The 25,674-nt window shown below is 39.8% G+C and overlaps 1 protein-coding gene across 7 annotated transcripts in view; it reads right to left on the reverse strand.

Annotated features, from left to right (window-relative positions):
* Positions 1–25,674, reverse strand: part of SGPL1 (sphingosine-1-phosphate lyase 1) — a 134,118-nt gene that overhangs the window by 39,621 nt on the left and 68,823 nt on the right. The gene's annotated exons all lie outside the window — the stretch shown is intronic.

Below are 25,674 nucleotides of genomic sequence, written 5' to 3' on the forward strand. Positions count from 1 at the left end.
TTTTCCATGATTCATATTTCGCACATTCCATGTTCCCATTACCATGCAGCTGTTTCTTCTCATTTTGAGTCATTTACACCAGCTAATGAAGGTCTCAAAAGCTCTATGCCATCCACATCATTAAGGTTGACTCTACTTTGAGGAGGGAGGCAGCTCTTCCTCAGTCGTATTTTGAGTGCCTTCCAGCCTGAGGGGCTCATATTCCAGCACTTTATCAGACAGTGTTCCACTGCTATCCATAAGGTTTTCACTGGCCAATCTTTTTTGACAGTGGACTGCCAGGTCCTTTTTAGTCTGTCTTAGTGTAGAAGCTCCACGGAAGCCTGTCTACCACAGGTAACCCTGCTGGTATTTGAAATACCGGTGGCACAGCTTCATCACAGCAACATGAAAGCCACCGCAGTATGACAAACAAAGACAACTGGTGGCCCACCACACTACCCCCAGGTGAACACTACTATCAGTTTCAAGTATACCCTTCCAGTGTTTCTTTATGCCCATACAAGCAACAATACAGATACATTCTTAATTGTCTCCCTTTTTACACAAAAGATAGTGTATTCCAGCACTGTACTAGACCTTGCTTTTCCACACAGGAATATTATCTTGAAGATGACTGCTTCAGCATTCATTTTTTATAGCTGCAGAATATTCCATTATATGGTTGTACAATATTTTATTTAATTTTCTTAACCACTGATGGATTTTTAGGTTGCTTCCAACATTTGCTATTACAAACCATGCTGAAATAAGTAAAACACATCATACTGCCCACCTGCCAAGAATATCTACAAGATAAATTCCCAGTAGAATTGCTGAGTCCAATGACATATTCATTCAAGTTCTTTACCTTTCTAAGGTTTCCAGATGCCCAATATTTCTCCTCTTCCTCCCCTCAAAACAACCAACCCATGGTTTTTTCCCAGGGTCTATGCTCTAGTACCTCATTCAACACACATCCTAGCAACATTTTCTGGACCTAAAAAGGCCTTCAAAATCACAGGCATCAATCAGAGTCCATTCTGTCAGGCAGTACATACAACAAGTATGGAATTCTGATCCTGTTAAATTACAAAAATTATAAATACATGAGATCTAAATAAACTGACATGCCTTTTGATGCATTCACATTCAGTATATCTCAACTGACTCTCACAACAATATCTGAGGCTGGCACAGATAGCATTATGTCTCTGGACATACATAACTTTGATCCTCTGGCCTAACAAAAGTAACAATGACAAAGAAAGGCAACTAAGGATCACAGCATCAAATGGGTTGCTCAAGGTCATAGATCAAATCAATGCTGGAGCTGGGATTTAACTCAAGTCTTCATTTTCCTAGTCTAGGAAACCCAGTACTCTACACTACCTCAAGTCAACAGTGGCAATTTTCTCTTATCCCAAATGAGTCCATACAGAATCTAGACCTAAGCTTTTATCCTGGCATGAACAGACTATGAACGTCATCTGGGCATTCCCACCTACCTGGCCCAAATGGAGATCTCTCTCCCCCAGCCACTACAGCATCTGTCTGCACTACTCTTTTGGTATTTATTTTCTGATGCCTTCCATATTTGAGAAGTCCTGGTGGTGCAGTGGTTTAGAGCTCAGGCTGCTAACCAAAAGGCTGGCAGTTTGAATCCACCAGCCACTCCATGGAAACCCTATAGGGCAGTTCTACTCTGACCTACAGGGTCACTATGAGTCAGAAACGACTCAATGGCAACAGGTTTGGTTTTGGTTTTTACATATTTGGAGTCCCTGAGTGGCATAAACAGTTAACATGCTTGGCGGCTGTCTTAGTCATCTAGTGCTGTTCTAACAGAAATACCACGAGTGGATGGATTTAGCAAAGAGAAGTTTATTCTCTCACAGTCCAGTAGGCTACAAGTCCAAATTAAGGGTGTCAGCTCCAGGAGAAGGCTTTCTCTCTCTGTTGGCTGCAGAGAAAGGTCCTTGTGATGCATCAGTCTCCCCTTGGTCTGGGAGTATCTCAATGCAGGAACCTCAGGTCCAAAGGACGCACTCCATTCCCAGCTGCTTTCTTGGTAGTGTGAGGTCCCCCTGTGTCTCTGCTCACTTCTCTCTTTTATGTCTCAAAAGAGATTGCATTAATACACTATCTAATCTTGTTAACTTCATCAGTATAACCTCATCACAGTAACAGAATTTACAACACATAAGGAGATCACATATAATCTCATCATAGTGATAGACTTTACAATACATAAGGAAATCACATCAGATAACACAATCGTACAATACCGGGAATCATGACGTAGCCAAGTTGCTACACACATTTTTGGGGGGATGCAATTCAATCCGTGACATTCCACCCACTGGCCCCAAAAACAATCACATCCTTGCAACATGCAAAACATTCATCTCATCATACCACAACAAAAGTCTTAACTCCAAGTCCAAAATCCAAAAATTCCTCTTCATCTGTGAAATCTAGAATACAAGTTATCTGCTTCCAAAGGTACAATGGCAGAACAGGCACAAGATACACACTTCCATTACACATGGGAGAAACTGCAGGGAAAGAAGGCATAACAGGCACCAAACAAGTCGGCAGAACACATTACGTTAGCCATCAAGGCTTTGAAAATAATATTCTGTTCTCTGAGACAATTTACACAATAGCCCTGCCTCCAGACTCTAGGTATTGGCCACTCTCATCATAGTGATAGAGTTACAACACATAAGGAAATCACATCAGATAACACAATCATACAATACTGGGAATCATTACCTAGCCAAGTTGCTACACACATTTTTGGGGGGACACAATTCAATCCATGACAGCTGCTAACCAAAATGTTGGAGGTTTGAGTACACCTGAAGTGCCTCAGAAGAAAGTCCTGGTGAACTACTTATGAAAAATCAGCCATTGAAAACCCTATGGAGTAGTTCTACTCTGACACACATGGGGTCCAGATGAGTTGGAATCGACTCAATGGCAACTGATAACTGGCTTGCATCTTTACTAGTTTTTGTTTGGCTTAGGTCCCTGCCTTTCCATCTTACTCTGTAGTGCCTAGCACTGGAGTCAACACTCGGTAAATGTCTGGGACAAAACCAAGAAACTAAGACATGTTGTAATACATAGCTGAGATCTTGCTGTATGTACACTACTGTAGCCTCTTCTCACAGTGTTTTTCTGCATTATTAAAAACTTTTCCTAAATAAATTTTAAGTGGTATCATAATAGCCCATCTAATGAATACAGCTTAATGTTAGATATTTAAGGGGCTTGTTATTAGACCATTTCTAACACTGTTAAAGCTCAAAAGATGCAGAACCACTTCCTTATTTAACAGATGAAGTAATTAATTAATGAGGTGAAAAGAGGTCTAAACATCAATAAAGAGTTTACGTGTCCAAAAGTACAGGAATGTGATGAGATGGAGGAGAAAGATTAATTTTATGGAAGTTGTGAGACAAAATGGTGCAGGATGAAAAGAACAGACTGCAGGATCAAAAATGGAGAAATTAAAAATAAAAAGATCATGGGGCAGAGCCAACATGGCACTAAAGACAGAAGTACCATTCCATCTCTCCACAGCAAAGACCCAAAAAACTAAGTAAAACAGAGACAAATGTCAATCCTGGAACCTTAAGCGTCAAATGAAGGGATAAAGAACTCAACCAAGCACTGAATAGAATAAGAAACTGACAGAGAACAGAGAGTGAGGAGAGCTACAGGGTAGAGGTCCCCTATCAGCTAACATAGCACAGATTCACCATCTTGGACCCCTCAGCCACCAAGAAAAGCAGGCACGGAGTATGGAAAGGCAGTTTCACGGAGCTCCCAGCCAGAGATAGAGCACCTGGTAACCAGCGATACAGGCTTTCCCACCCCCATCCTTTATTCCCCTGCTGGGACTCTGCTGCTTTCCAAGTAGGCCACTGTCACTTAGCTGGGGAGACGCCAGCTCCATACTGCTTGGATTTGCCCCACCCACACCAGCTGGCTCCTTCAGTGCCATTTTTTTGTTGCTGTTTTTTTTTTTTTTCTTTTTTTCTTCTTGGCTTCTTTTGGTTTATTCTCTCTCTCACCTCCTTCCTCTCAAACACCTGGCTCCGTGTGCCATCTCCACTCCTTCTTGACAGGCTGTGCAGTGCCACTAGGCTGGTAAGCCAGTTCCCTGGTCTGTGCCGCCACGCCAGTGGGTTCCCTGGGGGCTTTCTGTTTGTTTTTCTTCCTTCTCAGTGTCTTGTCTCTCTCTACCTTCCTTCTTTTCCTTTCTCCCAAATGCCTGGTGTTGTGTGCCATCTCCACTCCTTCTAGACAGGCTATGCAGTGCCACTCAGCTGGGGAGCCACCTACCCTGGTCCATGCCACCAAGCCAGTGGGCTCCCTTGGGGTTTCTTTTCCGATTCTTTTCTCGGTTTCTTGTTTCTCTCTATCATCCTTCCTTTCTCTTCTTTTGGCCACCTAGTTCTGTATACCATCTCTGCTCCTTCTAGACATGCTGTATAGTGCTGTTTGGCAAGGAAGCCCCTTCACTGGTCCGCGCAACCAAACCAGAGGGCTCCCTCGAAGCTTTTTTTTTTTCTTTTCTTGGTTTCTTCACTCTTCTACCTCCTCTCCTTTCTCCCGGACACCTGGCACCATGAGTCATCTCCACTCCACCTTGACGGGCTGTGCAGAACTGCTCGGCTGGGAACCCACTTCCAGTAGGATCCCTTGGGGCTTTTTTTTCTTGTTTTCTCTCTCTACCTTTATTCCCTTCCCTCCTCCCACTCACCTAGCATCTTCTCCACCCCTTGGTTTCTTGACTCGCTCAACCTTTTTCCTTTCCTTTCGACTGACCACCCGGCCACGTGTGCCTTTTTCTTTTTATTTTATCAAGTTTCTTATCTCTCTCTCTCTCTCTTCCTTCTTTTCCTTTCTCCTGCCCACCTAACTGCATGAGCCATACCTGTCCCTTCTTGACGGCTTATGCCATACCCAGCAAGAAAGCCACTGGTACATGGCTTCCCGGGTCTGGGCCAATCCAACGGCAGGCTCCTTCAGTACTTTTATTTTGGCTTCTTTTTCTCCTCTTTCTCTTCTTTCTCACACCCACTTAGCTCCACACATCACATCCTTCCCCTTCCCTCCTGCCTATCAGTACCATAGGCTGAGCATCGCACCCCTAAACGGTACAGTCACAGTCTACCAGAACATGCCCTACACTTCTCCCCCTGCCCAGCCATGTCGGCCCCAGTGTGTGTCTCAAATGACCCGTCTTGTCCCTCTCCCTCCACTGGACCTGCCCTGCTGCACCACAGATGAGCTACAGGCCCTGCCCATTAGATAACAGGTGAGAAGTATCATGCCCACAGAAAAGCAAACAAGAAAGAATGCCCAGCCTATCTGCTCAAACATAACCAAATAAAATAAAAAAGCAGGATAAAATAAAGAAATCTACAATCAATAAATGAGGAAAATAATTACTAAATGTCCCACAGACAGCAGACAATATCAAAATATTTTTTAAAAAAGGACAGGATGGTGCCAGTAGGAGTCCAAAATAAAACACCAGATGATCTTCCACCAGAAGAAAAGGCACTGATAAGAAACTGAAATCTCTAACATGCAGGGCTATCCAAAGAGATGAAGGAAATAGCAAACAAAAATGAAGAAAAAATAGATAAAATCATGGAAAAGACAAATCAATGGAAGAATTCAGGAAAATACAGGAAAAAAATGTCAAAATAAACTCATATCTAGAAATCATACAGAAACAGCAATTAGGAATCCAAAAGATAAACAACAAGATTTCAGAAACGGACAGTCTCACAGAAGGTCTGAGGAGCAGGTTTGAAACAATGGAAGACAGGATCAGTGAAACTGAAGACAAATCCTTTGATAACACTTTGTTTGAGGAAAAATTAGAGAAAAGAATGAAAAAAAAATGAAGAAACCCTGACAGCTATGTGGGATACAATTAAAAGCAAAAATCTGCTAGTGATCAGAGTTCCAGAACAGGGGGAGAAAACAGAAAACACAGAGAGAATCATTGAAGAATTGCTGACAGAAAACTTCCTTAATATCATGAAAGATGAGAAGCTGACCATCCAAGAAGCTCAATGAACCCCATATAGGATAGACCCCAAGAGAAAATCACCAAGGCATATCATAGTCACTTTCACTAAAACCAAAGACAAAGAAAGAATCCAGAGAGCAGCTCAAGAAAAACGAAAAGTCACACACAGAGGGGAAACAATCAGACTAAGCTCTGATTACTCGGCAGAAGCCATGCAGGCAAGAAGGCAATGGGATGACATATATAATACCTTGAAAGAAAAAAAAAATTCCAGCCAAGAATAATATATGCTGCAAACTTCTCACTCAAAAATGATGGTGAAATTAGAACATTTCCAGATAAACAGAAATTAAGGGAATATGTAAAAACCAAACCAATTTACAAGAATTATAAAAGGGAGTCCTTCAGTTAGAGAACCAATAACAGCCTGAATCTAGGATGCAAGATCACATTAGCCAGATACTAACCTAGGTAATAAACTCACAAGGATAAAATAAAACTAAAAGATTTACAACAGGGAACCAAAGAGATTAATCAGTAATTGATTAACAACATCAAAACAATAAAAGAGGGAATAAATGGTGTAGGTATTGAACTTTCAAATGGACAGGAAGGCAAGGCGATACCAAGTAATAAAAGACTGGTATAAACTTAGGAAGATAAGGGTGAATTCCAAGGTAACCACAAAGAAAGTTAACAAACCCACTCATCAAAATAAAGTGAAAAACAAAGTCTCTAGTAACACAAAATCTACAAAAATCAAAGAAATTTTTTTTAAAAAATCCACAAACAAAAGGAATTCAGCACAGAAGCATCAGACAAACGAAGAAAATGTCAGCAACACACACAAAAAAGCACTACAAAATGACAGCAATAAACTCACACCTATCAATAATTACAGTGAACATAAATGGTCTAACTGCTCCCATAAAGAGAAAGAGTGACAGAATGGATTAAAAAACAGGATCCATCAATATGCTGTCTACAAGAGACGCACCTTAGAAACAAAGACGTAAATTTATTAAAAATCAAAGGATGGAAAAAAAATATATCAAGCAAACAGCTACCAAAGAAAAGCAGGAGTGGCAATACTAATCTCAGATAAAATAGAATTTAAAATAAAATCCACCATAAAGACGAAGAATAGTACTAAATAATGATTAAAAGGAAGATCCATCATGAAGACATAACCATAATAAATATCTATGCACTCACTGACAGGGCTCCAAAATACATAAAAGAAACTCTAACAGCACTGAAAAGAGAAAAGGACAGTTCCACAATAATAGTAGGAGACTTCAACACACCACTCTCGATAAAGGACAGAACATTTAAAAAGAAACTGAAAAAAATACAGAAGATCTAAAGGCTACAATCAGCCAACTTGAACTCACAGACATATACAGAACACTCCACCCAAAAGCTGCGAAGTACAAATTCTTTTCCAGGGCACATGGAATGTTCTCTAAAATAGACCACATCTTAGACCACAAAGCAACCCTCAACAAAATCCAAAATGCTGAAATAATACAAAGCATCTTCTCTGATCACAATGCCATCAAAGTAGAAATTAACAACAGAAAGAGAAAGGAAAAAAAAATCAAATACGTGGAAACTGAATAACACCCTGTTTAAAAACTACTGGGTAACAGAAGAAATCAAAGATGGAAGCAAAAAATTCCTAGAATCAAATGAGAATGAAAACATATCATACTAAAACCTATGGGAAACAGGTGACAAAGGCAGTGCCCTGAGGTCAATTTATAGCAACAGACACACACATCAAAAAAAATGAAAGGGATAAAAATCAAAACATTAGTACACAACTCAAACAAATAGAAAGAGAACAGCAAAAGAAGCCCACAGCCACCAGAAGAAAGGAAATTATAAAGATCAGAGCAGAAATAAGTAAAATAGAGAATAGAAAAAACAATAGAAAGAATCAACAAAACCAAAAGTTGGTTCTTTGAAAGGATCAACAAAATCGACAAACCTCTGGCCAAACCGACAAAAGAAAAAGAGGAGAGGACACAAATAACCCAAACAGGAAATAAAATGGGGGACATTACAACACACACAACTGAAATAAAAAGGACCATAACAGAGTACTACGAAAAACTATAACAAATTTGAAAATACAGAGGAAATGGAAAAATTTCTAGAAACACATTACCTATCCAAAACAACTCAAATGGAAGTTGAAAATTTGAACAGACACTTAACAAGACAAGAGACTGAAAAAATAAAAAAAAATAAAAAAAATAAAAAACTCCCAACAACAAAAAAAAGGCCCTGGCCAATATGGCTTCACTGAGAATTCTACCAAAAATTCAGAGAAGAGCTTACACCAGTACTACTCAAACTATATCAGAACATAGAAAAGGAAGGGATACTTCCAAATTCATTCTATGAAGCCAGCGTAACCCTGATACTCAAACCAGGTAAAGACACCACAAAAAGGAAAATTACACACCAATACCTCTCATGAATATAGTTGCAAAAATTCTTGACAAAATTCTAGACAATAGAATCCAGCACCATATAAAAAAAAATACACCACAACCAAATGGGATTCATACCAGGTATGGATGGATGTTTCCACATTAGAAAATCAATCGACGTAAACCACTACATAAATAAAAGAATCACATGATCATCTCAGTCGATGCAGAAAAGGCATTCGACAAAGACCAACACCCATTCCTGATAACAACTCTCAATAAAATAGGTATAGAAGGGAAATTTCTCAACAAAATAAATGGCATCTACACAAAAACAACAGCCAACATCATTCCTAATAGAGAAAGGCTGAAAAAATTCCCCTGGAGAACAGGAACAAGACTAGGATGCCTTTATCACCACTCCTTTTTAACACTGTTCTGAAGTCCTAGCTAGAGCAATAAGGCAAGAAAAAGAAATAAAGGGCATCCAAATTGGTAACGAAGAAGCAAAACTGTCCCTACTTGCGGATGATATGATACTATACGTAGAAAACCAAAAAGACTCCATGAGAAAACTACTGGAACTAATAGAAAGATTTAGCAGAGTAGCAGGATATAAGAAAAACATATAAAAATCAGTTGGATTCCTATACACCAACAGAGAATGACAAAAAGGAAATCAGGAAAACAATATTATTTATAATAGCCCCTTAAAAAATAAAATACTTAGGAATAAATCTAACCAGGGATGTAAAAGACCTATTCAAAGAAAACTACAAAACACTACTGCAAGAAACCAAAAGAGAACTACGTAAATGGAAAAACATACCATGCTCATGGATAAGCAGACTCAACACACTGTGAAAATGTCAATTCTACCCAAAGCAATCTACAAATACAACGCAATCCCGAACCAAATACTACCAGCATTTTTTAAAGAGATGGAAAAACTAATCATTAACTTTATATGGAAAGGGATGAGGCCCCGGATAAGTAAAGCACAACTGAAGAATAATAATACAGTAGGAGGACTCCCACTACCTAACCACAGAACCTACTATACAGCTACAGTAGACAAAACAGCCTGGTACTCGTACAACAACAGATACACTGACCAATAGAACAGAACTGAGAACCCAGATGTGACTCCATTCATCTACGGTCAACTGATCTTCAACAAAGGCCCAAAGTCCATCAAAAGGGGAAAACACCATCTTTTTAACAAATGGTGCTGGCAAAACTGGATGTCCATCTGCAAAAAAATGAAGCAGGACCCATACCTCACACCATACACAAAAACTAATTTGAAATGGATCAAAGACCTAAATATAAAACCAAAATCTGTAAGGATCATAGAAGAAAAAATGGGGTCAATGCTAGAGGCCCTAATACATGGAATTAACAGGATACAAACCGTAATTAACACACAAACTCCGTAAGACAGACTACTTCACTGGGATCGTCTAAAAATAAACACTTATGCTCATCAAAAGACTTCACCAAAAGAGTAAAAAGAGAACCCACAGACTAGGAAAAAATTTTTGGCTATGACAAATACAACAAAGGTCTAATCTCTAAAATCTACAGGAAAATCCAACACCTCTACAACAAAAAGAGAAATAATCCAATTTAAAAATGGGCAAAGGATATGAACAGACACTTCACCAAAGAAGACATTCAAGTGGCTGACAGACACATGAGGAAACGCTACCACTAGCCATTAGAGAAATGCAAATCAAAACCACAATGAGATACCATCTCACCCCAACATTACTGGCACAAATCAAAGCAACACAAAATAAAAAATGTTGGAGAGGCTGCAGGGAGACTGGAACTCTTATGCACTGCTGGTGGGAATCTAAAATGGTACAACCATTTTGGAAAACAATAAGGTACTTCCTTGAAGTTAGAAATAGAAATACCATATGATCCAGCAATCCCACTCCTAAGAATATATCCTCGAAAAATATAGTCATCACACAAATAGACATATGGACACCCATGTTCACTGCAACACTGTTCACAATAGCGAAAAGATGGAAACAACCTAGATGCTCATCAACAGATGAATGGATAAACTATGGTACATACACACAATGGAATACTATGCAACAATAAAGAACAATGATGAATCTGTGAAGCATCTCACAACATGTATTAATCTGGCGGGCATTACGCTGAGTGAAACAAGTCAATCAGAAAAGGACAAATATTGTATGAGACCACTACTATAAAAACTCATGAAAAGGTTTACACACAAAAAGAAACAATCTTTGATGGTTACAAGGGAGGTGAGGATGGAAAAACACTAAACGGATAATAGATAAGTGGTAAGTTTTGTGAAGAATAAGACAGTACACAATACTGGGGAAGCCAGCACATCTCATCCAAGGCAAGGTCATGGAAGCTCTACAGACACATCCAAACTTCCTGAACGACCGAATTGCTGGGCTGAGGGCTGTGGGGACCACGGTCTCAGAGAACATCTAGCTCAGCTGGCATAACATAGTTTATAAAGAAAATTTTCTGCATTCTACTTTGGTGAGTAGTGTCTGAGGTCTTAAAACCTTGTAAGCAGCCATCTAAGACACTCCAATGGTCTCACTCTGTCTGGAACAATGGAGAATGAAATAAGCCAAAGACTAAAGGGAAAGATTACTCCAAAGGACTAATGGACCACAAGTGCTACAGCCTCCACTAGACTGAGTCCAGCACAACTAGATGGTGCCCAGCTACCAGCACCGACAGCTCTGATAGGGATCACAACAGAGGGTCCCAGACAGAGCTGGAGAAAGCTGTAGAACAAAATTCAAACTCACCAAAAAAAAAAAAAAGACCAGACTTACTGGTCTGACAGAGACTGGAGAAACCCTGAGAATATGGCCCCCAGACACCTTTTTAGCTCAGTAATGATGTCACTCCTGAGGTTCACCCTTCAGCCTAAGATTAGACAGGCCCATGAAACAAAATGAGACTAAATGGTCACACCAGCCCAGAGGCAAGGAAGAGAAGGCAGGAGGGGACAGGAAAGCTGGTAATAGGGAACCCAAGGTCGAGAAAGGGAGAGAGAGTTGACATGTTGTGGGGTTGGCAATCAATGTCATAAAACAATATGTGTACTAATTGTTTAAGGAGAAGCTCGTTTGTTTTGTAAACCTTCAAAAAAATAAGACATGTAATCATGACCTGAAAAGATTATCTCAAAAGTGTAAGTCCCTACAGGAACAGAAAGCAAGTACTTTAGAAGTGTTTAAGGCAGGCTTCGAACCAGTTTGAACCGGTTCAGTCATGCCAACAAAGTGAAACTGGTACAGACCCAAATTTTTACAATTTGGGTAATTCAGAATGGGTAACTGGAATGGGAAGAATTACGGTTGAAGCCCTGGAATGGGAGACTCGGAAGAGGCGTAGTGAGCCTTTTCAGGAGCCTGATGCATGAGACTGGACTACTGGTAGGACTTTGGAGAGTGACACACATTTAAAGCAGTGCAGTCAGCCACCATCTTTGATCTGGGCACCACTGTTTTGGATTCTGCTCAAAATCCAACAGACAAGAGATCTGGGTGCTATGAAATGCATACGCTGCCCTTGTTTTCTAAGAGGAAGCTTAGGTTTCTAGCAGGGCTTCCACCTGTAATTCTTCCCATTCTGGTTATCATCCTGGTTTACCCAAATTTTAAAAATTTGTGTCTGTTCTGGTTTTGCTTCCTCGACTACGACAAAACTGGGCAGAACTGGATCAAAGTCCTGGTTTAAGGTAACAGTTAGGAAGTACCAGTAAGAACAACAGCACATGAATATTTACAGTTTACAAATTCCTATCACATGAATTATGCCACAAGCCTCATTTACCCATGTGACATTTACCCCTGTGATGAGGTCAGGCTGGTATTATGCCCATTGTGTTGTGCTGAAACAGGCTAAGAGAGTTTAAGGGTGTTGCACAAGATGCCACAGCTAGAAGCTGGGAGTGTTTACCACATCCTCCCACATAACACTGATTTCTGTAGATGCACTATGGACAATCCCAACAGTCAAAATCAACAGTAGAACAGTAACAGCTGATAATCATGGAGCAGCACTAAGGAAGAGATAACGACTTAGAGAGCAGCTAACCTCTGCTCAGACCACTCTGCCTGCCCATCCTCCTGAGACTTCCTAGTTCTTATCTGCCACAGCATCCATCCTTGTTCCAGAATTACCCTACCTCTCCCCCTTCAGAAGGGGATTTAGAGTTTGAAGATCAGCAGAGTTTATCACTACTCCAGACTTCAGACTTCTCTAGAGCAATATATTAAAAATAACTTGATAGTTCAACAATGTTAGAATACTTCTACATGAGCAAGGTGTTGGGAAAAAAAGTCAATTCTAGCAAAATTATCCCCAATCTCTTACCTTTGCTAAAATTCTAGCTGGAGGTTATAAAATACAAAGTGTGGCTGTATGTGTGTGTGAAATTGCCAATATCAATTTTTCACCTACAAAAACTACATTCTGGGGGGCCAAGATGGTAGCTTAGTCACACGTACCACAGACCCCAAAAAAACAAGCGAAACAGAAGCAGATAACAATCTGGGAACCTGAACATTGAAAAAGAAGGTCTAAGAATTGAACCAAACAGCAACTGGAAGGAAAAAGTGAGTGAATGCAGCAAATGAGGAGTAACACGGAACAGGGGAGCTCAGCCCACCGTCTCAGCGTGATGCAGTCATCTTAGAACATAGCCAGCAGCAACCCTGGGTAAAGAACATAGGAAGGAAACTTCATGGTTTTCCCCAAAGGGATAGAGAAACTCTACAGACACACATGGAGAGAAGCAGAAGCAGGGAGGGAGCCAGGATCCGGAATCAGAGAAACACAGGAGCGGCAGCTCCTGACCTCAGGGATGAGTGTCACACACAAGGCAGTGGACCCGTGGAGTGTCAGCAGGAAGTCTCCCACCCAACTGGACCCCAGATGGCCTCCCTCCTCACACTCAAGTGGGGACAGATCCCACTTGTTGTCTACAGTGGACGCAAGGTGCCTCGGCACCTGCATATCTTAGCCAGAGGGACGCACTCCCCCTCATCTTATCGTCCTGAACAGAGGCATCAGAGGGTCTCATTCTGGGACTGCCTTGCTTGACTGGGGACAACGCGAGCCTCTCCTCTTTCCCCTAACCCCACCCAACCCCGTCCACTACCCTTCCTTGCCCACCCGACGAGTGGGACCAGGCACGCCCTCAGGCACACACACACCCACCACCTACACCCCCACAAATGCCTAATTGGGGAGCAAAGACAAGGAGACAGCAAGAAAGCCCTCCCATCATTCCCTTCTTCTTGCCCCCGCCCAGCGAGGGACAGAGGAAACGCAGCTGTGTACGTATGCAACTGCACACACATACACCCGTCATTCCTTCCTCCCTCCCCCTGCCCAGTGTGAGGCAGAGGCATCATGCCTGCACAAAGATGTCCCGCCCCCCCCCTTCCCTCTGCCTGGTGTGAGGAAGAGGCAGCACAACATTGCATGCACTTGCCCTGTGCACCTCCCTCACCCCACCCAGTGAGGGGCAGAGACACCTTGATTGCATGCATATCCGCCGCCGCCCTTCTCTCCTTCCCCATACCCAGCACAAGGCAGAAACAACTCAACGGCACCTGCATCCATCCACTACATCTTCCTCCCTCCCCCAACATGGCACAAGGAAAAAGTGGCACAAGTGTGTATATATCCACTCGCTGCATCTTCCTCCCTCTATTCTGGCCTACCAACAGGTGGATATAGGAGGACTGAGCACGAATCCCCCTGCCATTCCTTCCTCCTCCCCCCCACTCAGGAAGAGGTAGAAGTAGCTTGACTACATGTGTGTCTCCCCGCTACCCCCCTTTACCACCCACATCACCCCCTCAACAAGTGAAAGATGACGACCACAACCCCACTCTACTGCCACATCCACCACACCAGATGCTGAACCTGCATGGAGAGTACCACTCCTTACTCCTGCACACTGAACCAAAAACAGCTGAAGGCCAAAGCCCAACCAACTCACCCTCAGCCACCCTGCAAGAGCAGTAAACACAGATCCAAGCTTCCACAGCTACTTGCTGCCCTACTCACCCAGAGACAGGCAGGGAAAGTTTCAGCACAACCAGTCCAGCAACCAGAACACCATGCCAGCCACAACCGCCAGAAATCATCCAAACAAAACAAACAAAAAAACCAAGACCCAGCATACAACTATACAATTAAAAAATAAATACAATAACCTCTTAATATCCTGGAAACAACAGACAATAGCAAATCACCTGAAGAAGCAGGGGAAGATGGCCCCAGCGAGACACCAAAATAAACAGAAAACCTCCCTGAGGAAGAAAAGATAATGAAGCTACTTGATAAGGAATACAAAAGACTTACAAATAGGGTCATCAAACGAATCACGGAAAACACAGACAAAACTAAGGAAAACGGAGACAAGACCAAGGAAAGCACAGGCAACTTGGTAGAAGAATTCAGGAAAACAATGCAAGAGCAAAATGACAAAATAAATAGAAAACTGGAAACCATACAAAAGGAGCAACTAGAAATTCAGAAGCTTAACAATAAAATTTCAGAAATAGGCAACTCAATGGAAAGTCATAGGAGCAGAATCTAAACAATGGAAAACAGGATCAGTGGAATAGAAGACAAAACTGTCGACACTAATCTGTTCAAGGAACAATCAAAAAAAAAAAAAGAATGAAGAAAGCCTAAAAGTTATATAGGATACTATCAAGGGGAATAAATTATATGTCATCGAAATCCCAGAAGGGGAGGAGACAACAAAAAGCACAGAGAAAATTGCTGAAGATTTGCTGACAGTAACCTCCCCTAATATCATGAAAGAAGAGGAGATAACCACACAAGAAGCACAACGAACCCATACAGGATAGATCCCAAAAGAAGAACACCAAGACATATCATAATCAAACTTTTTAAAACCAAAGACAAAGAAAAAGCAGCCCAGGAAAAACGAAAGACCACCTACAAAGGGGCATCGATAAGCCGTAAACTCTGATTACTCAGCAGAAACTATACAGGCAAGGTGGCAATAGGATGACATACTTAAAACTCTGAAATAAAAAAACTGCCAACCAAGAATTACATACCCAGCAAAATTATCCCTCAATACGATGGTGAAGTTAGGACATTTCCAGATAAACAGAAATTAAGGGAATCTGTAAAAACCAGACCAACTTTACAAGAAACACTATAGGGAGTCCTTCAGACAAAAACCCAACAACGCCAGACAATAACCAGAGATTAAAACACATGACAGTATCAGCCAGGTATCAACCCAGATAAAGAACTCTCAAAAATAAAATAAAGTTAAAAAACGGAAAACAGGGAACCAGAGATGTCAATCTGTAACTGATGACCACTTCAAAACATAAAGTGGGAAAAAAGGTATAGGTTTAGAGGAAGAGGAAGTCAAAGCAATATCAAGAAATAAATGACTTGAAACATCTGGGGTCTTAAAAGCTTGTGAGCAGCCATCTAAAATACTGCACTGGTCTCACCCCATCTGGAGCAAAGGAGAATGAAAAAAACCAAAGACACAAGGGAAACATTAGTCCAAAGGACTAATGGACCACAAGTACTACAGCCTCTACCAGACAGCACTAGATGATGCTCAGCTACCACCACTGACTGCTCTGACAGAGATCACAACAGAGGGTCCCCAGAGTTGGAGAAAATTGTAGAACAAAATTCACACTCACAAAAAAAGAACAGACTTACCAGTCTGACAGAGACTAGAGAAACCCTGACAGTATGGCCCCCAGACACCCTTTTAGCTCAGTAATGAAGTCACTCCTGAGGTTCACCGTTAGTGAAAGATTAGACAGGCCCATAAAACAAAATGAGACTAAATGGGCACACCAGCCCAGGGGGAAGGACAAGAAGGCAGGAGGGGACAGGAAAGCTGGTAATACAGAGTCTAAGGTTGAGAAGGGAAGCGTGTTGACATGCGGTGCGGTTGGCAACCAATGTAGCAAAACGATATGTGTACTAATTGTTTAATGAGAGCTAGTTTGTTCTATAAACCTTCATCTAAAGTACAATTCTAAAAAATATATATAATACAAAAAATAAATAAACAGATAAATGACTTCACTGCTCTGACAGGGATCACAATAGAGGGTCCCTGGCAGAGCAGGAGAAAAGTGTGGAACAAAATGAAAAAAGACCAGACTTAGTGGTCTGACAGAGACTGGAAGAACCCCTGAGACTATGGCCTCCCGACACCCTGCTAATAACTCAGAACAGAAGCCACTCCTGAAGTCCACCTTTCAGCCAAAGATTGGACAGGCCTTTAAAACAAACAATAACACACACGGAACGTGCTTCTCAGTTCAATCAAGTATCCAAGACCAAATGGGCAACACCAGCCAAAGGCAAAAATGAGAAGGCAGGAAGGGACCGGAAAACTGGAAAAATGGACACATAGAATCTAGGGTGGAAAGGGAAAGGGGTAGAGTGCTGACACATTGTGGGGACTGCAACCAATGTCACAAAACAATTTGTGTATAAATTTCTGAATGAAAAACTAATTTGTGCTGTAAACTTTCACCTAATACACAATAAAAAGAAATAAATAACTGCTTTAAAATTAGGAAGACAAAAGTAAATTTCAGGTAACCACAAAGGAAGTTAACAAACCTATGAAAGAAATATATGAAAAGCAAAATATGAAAGAAAAAAATCATAAAGACTCAGTAGAGGGAGGGAGGAGAGGGGAAATCACTAACTAGATAGTAGACAAGGGTTAACTTTCGTGAAGGGAAGGACAATATAATACAGGGGAGATTAGCACAACTGGACAAAAGCAAAAGCAAGGATGTTTCCTAGACACATTCAAACACTTTGAGGGACAGAGTAGCTGGGGCTGGGGCCTGGGGACCATAGTTTTGGGGGATATCTATCGACTGGCATAACATAGTTTATGAAGAAAATGTTCTACATCCCACTTTGGTGAGTAGTGTCTGGGGTCTTAAAAGCTTGCGAGTGGCCATATAAGATACATTTATTGGTCCCATCCCACTCGGAACAAAGGAAAATGAATAAAACCAAAGACGCAAGGAAAATATTAACCCAAAGGACTAAAGGACCAAATGAACCAGAGACTACACCAGGCTGAGACCAGAAGAACTAGATGGTGCTGGACTACCACCAATGACCGCCCTGACAGGGAACACAACAGAGAGTCCCGGACAAAGAAAAAATGTAGAAAAGAATTCAAATTCATGTAAAAAGACCAGACTTAATGGTCTGATAGAGACTGAAGGAATCCCTGAAACTATGACCCCCGGATGCTCTGTTAACCCAGAACTGAAACAATTTCCAAAACCCACTCTTCAGACAAGGTTTAGACTGGCCTATAAAACAAAAAACAATACATGTGAGGAATGCACTTCTTAGTTCAATCAAATATACGAGACCAAATGGGCAGCTTCTGTCCAAAAGCAGGAAGAGAAGGCAGGAAGGGACAGGGACCAGGAAAATGGACACAGGGAACCTGGGGTGGAAAGGAGAAGCGTGCTGTCACACTGTGGGGATTGCAATCATTGTCACAAAACAATATGTGTATAAATGTCTGAATGAGAAACTAACTTGAGCTGTGAACTTTTAACTAAAGCACAATAAAAAAAAAAGATCTGAACTATAAAGGTACACCTTGAGCATTCTATTTTACATTAATAAAAAATAATTTATTATGTTCTATTTTACAAGAGCCATAAACAGTTGCATCAAATTTATAGTGGCTTCAGAATATCTAATAAAAATATATGTAATATAGTTATAGCAAAAAGAGAAAGAAAACTAGATCATGTTGACTTCAATCTATGACTGTAAATAATCATACAGTGGATGTAGAATGTGTACATGATATTTATCATACAGGAAAGAATACATCAAGCACCTCAGAAAATATCAGCTATGCTCACATTTAAATTAAAAGTTATCTGTACTCTAAGTAGCTTTTTTTTTTTTTTGTAAATGTATCTTGAAAACTCTTTGTACAAAATGGAGAGAAAGAAGTCTGTGTGATTTCCTTGATAACCACTCTTCCAGAGATTACAAAGTGAATTCTTCTGAAATTCTAACTATCTAGTTTCTGATGTTACCTCCTGTCATCAAGAACTGGAATGCAGCTGGAAAGGAAAAAACTAGGTTATCTTAAAAGATCAGTGTCACTATCATACATGTTTATCAGGAGGTCAGACTTACAAAAAAAATATGGTTAGTTTGAATTATTTCTTCAATGATTTTAATACAGGTCACTGTCAAGAAAGAAGCCTCAAATAAAACTCTGACCAAGTTACAGCACAAGCTAATCCAAGTAACATCTTAAAATATTGTTCAAAGAGAAATGTTTGTTTTCTACATCGGTACCGTCTAGAGTCAAAAAACTGGAGGAAAATAAGTATAGTAACAAAATGTCAGCGAAAACAATGGTTAAATGTCAAATATATTAGAAACCTGATCATAAAGTTGTACTAAGTAAATAAGTGGAATACACATTTGTTATACCAGACAAATGAGTAAAATTCGTATTTCTGTTTAGTAAACATATTAAGCAAATATATTAAAAATTTTTCCAAAAAAGGAAAAAAAAAAAGAAGATTCAAAAGACCAGACTTACTGGTCTGACAGAGATTGGAGGAACCTTGAGAGTATGGCCCCCAGACAACCTTTCAACTCAGTACTGAAGTCACTCCTGCAGTTCATCTTTCAGCCAAAGATTAGACAGACCCATAAAACAAAACAAGACTAAATGGTTACACCAGCCCAGGGGCAAACACGAGAAGGCAGAAAGGGACAGGAAAGCTGGTATTGGGGAACCCAAGCTTGAGAAAAGGAAAGTGCTGACATGTTGTGGAGTTGGCAACCAATGTTACAAAACAATATGTGTATTCATTGTTTAATGAGAAACTAGTTTGCTCTGTAAACCTTCATCTAAAATACAGTAATTTTTTTTAATTATTAAATTGGGGGTTACAAAATGGTGATTTTCTAATTCCATCATTCTTTCTAAAAAAAGAGACAGTACACACAAAACCAACAAAGGAAATGAAAAGAAAATCTATCCACAATCAAAAAGAACTCAGCACAGAAAATTAAGCAGAACAAAGAAACCATCAACACCACAAAAAAAAAAAATAACAAAATAACAGTAATAAACTCACATCTATTAATAATCACACTGAATGTAAATGGCCTAAATGCACCAGTAAAGAGACAGAGAATGGCAGAATGGATAAAAAAAACATGACCCATTGATATGCTGTCTGCAAGAGACACACCTTAGACACAAAGATATAAATAAACTAAAACTTAAAGGATGGAAAAAGATACATCAAGCAAAAAATAACCAAAAACGAGCAGTAGTGGCAATATTAATCTCTGATAAAAGAGACTTTAAGGCAAAATCCACCACAAAAGACAAGGAATGACATTATACAGGCATATCTTGGAGATACTGTGAGTTCAGTTCCAGACCACCATAATAAAGCAAATATCGCAACAAAGCAAGTCACACAAATTTTTTGGTTTCCTAGTGCATATAAAAGTTATGTTTACACTACACTATAGTCTATTAAGTGTGCAATAGTATCATGTCTAAAAAAAGTTATGTCTAAAAACAATGTACATACCTTAATCAAAAAATACTTTATTGCTTAAAAATGCTAAACATCTTCTGAGCCTCCAGCAAGTCGTAATCTTTTTCTGGTGGAGGGTCTCGCCTTGATGTTGATGGCTGCTGACTGATCAGGGTGGTGGCTGCTGAAAGTTCAGGTCGCTGTGGCAAGTTATTAAAGTAAGACAAACAATGAAGTTTGCCACATCAATCGACTCTTTCACGAAAGATTGCTCTGTAGCTTGCAATGCTGTTTGCTAGCACTTCACCCACAGTAGAACTTCTTTCAAAATTGCAATCAATTCTCTCAAACTCTGCAGCTGCTTTATCAACTAAGTTTATATAATATTCTAAAAATGCTTTATTGTCATTTCAACAATGTTCACAGCATCTTCACCAGGAGTAGATTCCATCTCAAGAAACCACTTTCTTTGCTCATCTATAAGAAGCAATTCCTTATCCGTTAAAGTTTTATCATGAGATTTCAGCAATTCAGTCACATCTTCAGGCTCCACTTTTAATTCTAGTTCTCTTGCTATTTCTACCACATCAGTAGTTACTTCCTCCACTGAAGTCTTGAACCCCTCAAAGTCATCCATGAGGGTTGGAATCAACTTCTTCCAAACTCCTGTTAATGTTGACATTTTGACTTCATCCCATGAATTACGAATGTTCTTAATGGCATCTAGAATGGTGAATCCTTTCCCAAAGATTTTCAATTTACTTTGCCCAGATCCATCAGAGGAATCACTATTTATGGCAGCTATAGCCTTATGAAATGTATTTCTTAAATAATAAGACTTGAAAGTTGAAATTACTTGATCCATGGGCTGAAGAATGGATGTTGTGTTAGCAGGCATGAAAATATTAGTCTCTTTATACATCTCCATCAGAACTCTTAAGCGACCAGGTACATTGTCAATAAGCAGTAATATTCTGAAAGGAATCTTTTTTTCTAAGCAGTATGTCTCAACAGTGGGCTTAAAATATTTAGTAAACCATGTTGTAAACAGATGTGCTATTATCTAGGCTCTGTTGTTTTATTTATAGAGCACAGATAGCGTAGATTTAGCCTAATTCTTAAGGGCCCTAGGATTTTCAGAATGTTAAATGAGCACTGGCTTCAACTTAAAGTCACCAGCTGGATTAGCCCCTAACTAGAGTCAGCCTGTTCACTGCAGCTTTGAAGCCAGGTATTGACTTCTCCTCTCTAGCTATGAAAGTCCTAGATGGCATCTTCTTCCAGTATAAGGGCTGTTCCATCTACAATGAAAATCTGTTGTTTAGTGTAGAGCAAAAATAAATGAAACAGAGAACAGAAAAACAATAGAAAGAATCAACAAGACTAAAATCTGATTCTTTAAAAGGATCAATAAAATTGACAAACCACTGGCCAAACTGACAAACAGAAGATGCAATAACCCAAATAAGAAATGAGATGGGTGATGTTACAACAGAACCAACTGAAATTAAAAGGATCATAACAGAATACTACAAAAAAACTGTACTCCAACAAATCTGAAAACCTAGAGGAAATGGACAAACACACTACTTACCTAAAATAATACAACCTGAGGTAGAAAAATTGAATAGAACCATAACAATAGAAATTGAAGGGGTCATAAAAAAACTCCCAACAAAAAAAGTCCCCACCCAGACAGGCTTCACTGGAGAACTCTACCAAACATGAAGAATTGACACCAATCCTACTGAAACTATTCCAGAACACAGAAAAGGAAGGAATGCTCCCAAATTCATTATATGAAGCCAGCATAACCCTGATACCAAAGCCTGACAAAGACATCACTAAAAAAGAAAACTATATCCTTCATGAATATAGATGCAAAAATTCTCAGCAAAATCCTAGCTAACAAAATTCAACAGCATATTAACAAATAATAATACATTATGACCAAGTGGAATTCATACCAGGCATGCAAGGATGATTCACCATCAGAAAATCAATCAACATAATCCACCACATAAACAAAAACAAAGGAAAACAATCACATGATCATCTCTAAATATGACTACAAGAAACCAAAAGAGATCTACATAAATGGAAAAACATACCACGTTCTTGGATAGGAAAACTTAACATTGTGAAAATGTCAATACTATCCAAAGCAGTCTATAGATATAACGCAAACCCAGTCCAAATCCCAACAGCATTCCCCAACGAAATGGAAAAACTAGTCACTACTTTTATATGGAAGGGAAAGAGGCCCCGAATAAGTAAGGTACTATTAAAGAACAAAGTAGAAGGCCTCACACTACCTGATCTCAGACCTACTATACAGCCACAATAGTCAAAACAGCCTAGTACTGGTACAACAGACACATAGACCAATAGAACAGAATTCAGAACTCAGACATAAATCCATCCACCCATGGACAGCTGATCTTTGACAACGGACCAAAGTCCATTAAATGGGGAAAAGACAGTCTCTTCAACAAATGGTGCTGGCAAAACTGGGTATCTATCTGTAGAAAAATGAAACAGATACCATACACAAAAACTAAAACTAACTCAAAATGGATCAAAGACCTAAATATAAAACCTAAAACTATAAAGATCATGGAGCAAAAAATAGGGACAATGCTAGGGGCTCTAATATATGGCATAAATAGAATACCAAACATAACTAAAAATGCACACATAGCAGATGAATTAGATAAATGGGACCTCCTGAAAATTAAACACTTATGCTCAACAAAAGACTTCTCCAAAAGAATAAGAGAACCTATAGACTGGGAAAAAAAATTGGCTACAACATATCTGACAAGGGTCTAATGTCTAAAATTTATAGAAAACTTCAACACCTCAACAATAAAAAGAACACTACACAATGACAAAGCATAATGACAAATCCAACAAACATCTCACAACATGGATGAATTTGGAGGACATTATGCTGAGTGAAATAAGTCAATCACAAAAGGACAAATATTGTACAAGACCACTGTTATAAAGTAACAACAAAGGGTTTACATACAGTGAAGAAAAAACAGTAGTAACAAGACACTTTGATGGTTACCAGGGATGGGAGGGAGAAGGAGGGAAAATTACCAAATAGATAGAAGACACATGTTAATGCTGATGAAAGGAAAGGCATACACAATACAGTAGAAGTCAGCACAACATGACTAAGGCAAGAGAGGACATTGAGAGGAACGCAATAATAAAGGGCAACTACGGTAACTACTACAGCACAGACAATCCTGAATAGTATTAATAAACAATTTATGAATGGGTAAATAGGTAGATAGACTTGCCAAGAGGTGTGGGTGGGTGTAAGGGAGCACACCTATCAGCAGATACAGGTTTGGTGGTGGAAATTTCTACATACGTAACTGTAGACAATAGAGCATACAAGAGGCACAGTCACGGAAGCCTCTTAGACATAACCAAACACCTCACGGGGTAAAGTTCCTAGGCTCAGAGGCAAAGGACCATAGACTCAGGGGACATCTCTGTCAACCGACACAACATAGTTTATAAAGACAATGTTTTGCATCCTACTTTGGTAAGTAGCATCTGGGGTCTTAAAAGCTTGCGAGCAGCCATCTAAGATAGAACTGTTGGTCTCTTCCCATCTGGAGCAAAGGAGTGTGAAGAAAACCAAAGACTCAATGGAGCAATTAGTCCAAAGGACTAATGGACCACATGAACCACAGCCTACATGATCCCAAGACCAAAAGAACTAGATGGTGCCCAGCTACCACTACTGACCACTCTGACTGGGATCACAACAAAGGGTCCTGGACAAAGCAGGAGAAAAACGTAGAATAAAAAATCAAATTCACAAAAAAGACCAGACTTACTGGTCTGACAGAGATTGGAAGAACCCCTGAGACTATGGCCCTAAGGTACCCTTCTGACCTCGAACTGATGCCATTCCCGGAGACTACCTTCCAGCCAAACAACAGACAAGCCCATAAAATAAACAATAACACCCAAGAGGAACATGTTCCTTGGAACAATCAATTACATGAAATCAAAAGGGCAATATTTGCCCAAATGCAAAGATGAGACGGCAGGAAGGAGTAGAAAATCAGTATGAAAGGTAACAGGGAACCCAGGCCGGAACCCAGAATGCTGACACACTGTGGGGAATAAAATCAAGGCCATGGAACACTCTATGTACAAACTATCGAATGGGAATCTAATTTGCTCTGTAAACTTACACCTACTGCACAACTGGAAAAAAAAAAAAAAAACCCTTATGGAATGCAGTTCTACTTTGACACACAGGGGTTGCCATGAATCAGAGCTGACTCAATTAACCAAAAAAAAAAAAAAAAAACCTATTCTCTGTAGGGTTCAGTCTGATTCAGAAATAAATATAGATACATACACAGTGGTTATCTCTTCATAGCAGGACTTCAATTTTGGTCTTATAGCTTATCTGTATTGTCTAAATTTCCTACAATGAACATATATTACTTGTGTAATAAGAAAAAGTTTATGTTATAAAAAACAAAACAACTGAAAATGGCTTGGAGGCCAGACCAGAAAGATTTAAATGTAATTTCCCATTAATATACAGTTACTAATAATTTTCTCATAGACTGTTCAGGGGCCAGCATATTCCTATTTGAACACTAGCGGCCTCTCCTACCAGTTAAGCAAAATGCATGGGCACAGTGAGCTACAGAACTTAAAATAGAAGTGAACACTTAAAAATAATAAATAATCACAGCAAAGAAATATAAATCTCAAGATCTCGAACTTGGTTTCACAAACATACCTTCTTAAAAAGTACATTTACAGCTACTCCTTACAGTCCTTTGGAATGGGTCACTTCTCTTTGCAAGATGATGGGCACCTTACTCATCAAATCAAATGAAATGTTTCCTGTGAAAGGAATAAGCCTGAACAGAAAGACATGGGTTTCATCCATATCCAAACCATTCAGCAGATGCAGCAGAAAGGTGCAGCCATTCTAATTTTCAGTTTATGAAAAGATCTTGCAAGTAGGGTTAATGGAAACTTGAGGGCGTGGTTTTAAGTTGGAGTGAACTAAAAAAATTTTAGATAGATCGTTCATGCCTCATTTCCACTTTAATTCAAAAGCTCTAAGTATTGAAACTTGCTTCTTGGTTTTATCATGTTTTGCAATGTTTACTAGGCCTTGAACAGCTCAACAGCTATCTAGATAGTCAAGAGATAAACACAGAATCTGGCTTCTAAGCTGATGTTCCTGGAGGAAGAAGAAGAAAAACAGAAAATATACAGTTAAAGAGCCCCTTCAAACTGATCAGGCTCTTATCCCAAGGATGTTAACTCAGACCCCCTACTAAGAATAAAGGAAGAGGAGCAGGGAGAACACTACAGAAAACCCACCACTCCTGCCTTTGTATTTATAAGTGACATCAAGCAAAAGCTACCAAGCACAGCCTACAGAGGGAAAATAATTCACAAAACAGTATCATGCAGCAGGTTTCTAGGCAGGGAGGAGAGAGGTGAGCAGGAGAGGGGCTTGAACCTTAGGGAGAATGGAGGATTTACAAGCTGATCACATATTTCTCAT

The sequence above is a fragment of the Trichechus manatus genome, unplaced genomic scaffold, assembly GCF_000243295.1.
Source record: "Trichechus manatus latirostris isolate Lorelei unplaced genomic scaffold, TriManLat1.0 scaffold00106, whole genome shotgun sequence".
Lineage (NCBI taxonomy): Eukaryota > Metazoa > Chordata > Mammalia > Sirenia > Trichechidae > Trichechus > Trichechus manatus.